The 2,613-nt window shown below is 49.9% G+C and overlaps 1 pseudogene; it reads right to left on the reverse strand.

Moving 5' to 3' along the window:
- Nucleotides 1-1,257: 1,257 nt before the first annotated feature.
- Nucleotides 1,258-1,347, reverse strand: LOC144931872 (U6 spliceosomal RNA; annotated as a pseudogene).
- Nucleotides 1,348-2,613: the final 1,266 nt, after the last annotated feature.

The raw sequence follows: 2,613 nt of genomic DNA on the forward strand, positions 1-2,613 counted from the left end.
CGAAAGATTCAGCATGCACTTACGTCGTGCCAAAAAAAACCGAATCTGGACACGCACGCACAAAACAAAACATTCGTGCCGGCCTTAATGTCGTTTTGATTAACTTTTTCCCATGGTTCACAGCCACGGTGACGCTCACCGTCTCAGCACACCGGCTACAACTCGACCCGGCCCCGTATGGGCAATGTGAGCGTGTACATATTGTAGACACATTATATGCGCACGGAGGGCGCAGTATATTCGTTGCCGCAGGAGTTATCCATTCAATATCCACGTTATGAACTTCACTGCTTGCCAAAAAGGGCCCCTCGTTTAGAATCCAGCAGTTCAGGCCTCTGGTGAGAATTCGTCATGCTAGAAGCGGAAACGCAGTTTCAAAAGGTTGCGCGCCTTAATTTTGTCCAGATGCAATTTCGCTGCCTTGGACAATATGGACCATAAATGAGCATCATGAACAATTAACAAACAATGCTTTCTGGGGCAGCTCAAACCGATATTACTACTACTACTACTTTCGCGTTCTATGCTAGAGGTGGGGGGGGGGGGCGTTAGAGCAGAAGCGAGATTGACCGTGCTGAATTGTTGTAGCGTTGAGCGATGGAGTTAAGAGCCGCTCGCGTTTGCTGAAGGCCGCGAGTCAAGGGGCCTGGTCGGTATCACCTGCGGCGGCAAATGCTGCCAGTGTGCGCCACAAAAAGCTGTGTCTCCACCATGAGTATAAAGCTCAGCGTCTATACACGCACGTCATATGAATTGTCATTATTCTATTTCCCAAAGGATGTTGACTCTCAAACATACGACAGTATCCCTTCTTTGATGGCATATTCTCGTAAAAAGCTGCAACTCTTGCGATCGAGGTCAAATGTTTCAAGAAAAGTCAGCAATATTCCACCGACAATTTTTTTTTTATTGAAACTGTTTATTTTACCAGGTAAGGCCCACTGAGCTGTATAGCTCTTTTTCAGAAGCGACGTGGCCACAATGATAGCTCAGCGATGTAACTTACCACGTGGAAATGTATAGCAGCCAAATACTCCAGATGCACGCTTCTATATGCGGAGGGGAAAACCGGAGGACCCGAAGAAACATCCACGCGACCAAGGGGAGAGAGATGCAAACTCCAAATATACAGCAGTCGTCAGGGTCGAAATCTAACCCACGACCTCCTGTATTGCGGGCGAGGTAGTTAACATCTCGCCACCGTGGCGCCTATGGCACTCAGCGAGGTGGCATCGCAAGACGCGGTGGTTCAGCTGTAAAGAGAATTTGCGTGTCATCCTTGCGCAGGGGCCATGCTAATCTTCTCTGTATCGTTCCAATGTTAGTATATGTACTGCCGGAGCAAGCGGCTCCAGACAGAAAGGAGGACCCGAAGAAGCCGGTATGGGGATCGACGCAGCCCATCGTTCCTTTTGGAGTTGACAAATGTATGAAATACTTTGTGGGCAAGTCAACAGTGAGTGTAACACGTAGGCTTTCGCGAACCAATGTCATTCATAATAGAGGTATTTTGGGTTCGATCGTGTAAATGTGTCGCTAAAATGTGTCGTTGTGGCTTGGCCCTCCAACACACCGGTGTGCTGTACTCGTTACGATTTGGAATGTTCTGTTTACGTGACAACCCTTACTAGTTTGCTGTGTCGGGTGGTGGCTGGTTTTAACGACACATTTATATATTTACGCGATCTAACCCAAATGCCTCCATTATGGAAGTCAACAGTGGTTGTGCTATGGATAGAATGTCCCCCACCACCACGTATGCATGTCGAAGTTTCGCACCGTACGTAGCCAACCGTGCGAATCGGAGGTGCGAAATAAAGCGTTGGCGGACAGCGGATTTGAACCCACGGCTTCGTGGTTTACAGCACAGCTGCTGATCCCATAGAGCAGCGCTACCACAGCAGTAGAATTCCCACCACTGGCTAGAAGAGTTGTAAGTAAGCATGACACGAGCACTGGCGCCAATGGTCATTTGAGCAGGAAATAATGTTGATCGCGGGCCTCCTCCTGCTCCTCCCGCCTCACGGGCACGCTGGTACCCACCGTCTGGCCCACTTCGCTACCACCAAAGCCGAGCCGGACACATGGAAACGATGAAGGCGCGTTGCTTCAGCGCTGGGCGCACTTTAAAAGAACCTCGTGCGGTCGAGCTGTCTGTTTTGCATTTTCTGGCCTGTGATCTGAGCACCACAGGAACATCCACCGACGCGCGTTTTTCTCCGGGCGTTTCTCGCAAACGACGCCAGCCGCCACTTTGGGCACGAACTGCGGCGCGTCTCTCCGATAGGAACGCTGTTTTTTAACCGCAGCACTACTCTCGATCTGACGAATAATTATTAGGGCTACCACCACCGAGAAGCACACAACAACCGTGACACTTCACATCATTTCAACTGTTAAAAAAACGGTTATGAAAGTGGGCTGCGGCAGGAGATCACGAGAAGGGATAATGTGCCGATGGTCAATAGTGGTAATGGAGTGGCAGCCACCACAAGGAATGGAACGTGTTTGAGACCACGTCCATTGAGGAGGTGGAGCGATTAAATCAGGTTGCGTGGGTGCTTGTGACATTGTTACACCGTGGGATCACGAGATATGAGGACAGCTCGGGGA

The sequence above is a fragment of the Lampetra fluviatilis genome, chromosome 4, assembly GCF_964198595.1.
Source record: "Lampetra fluviatilis chromosome 4, kcLamFluv1.1, whole genome shotgun sequence".
Taxonomy (NCBI): domain Eukaryota; kingdom Metazoa; phylum Chordata; class Hyperoartia; order Petromyzontiformes; family Petromyzontidae; genus Lampetra; species Lampetra fluviatilis.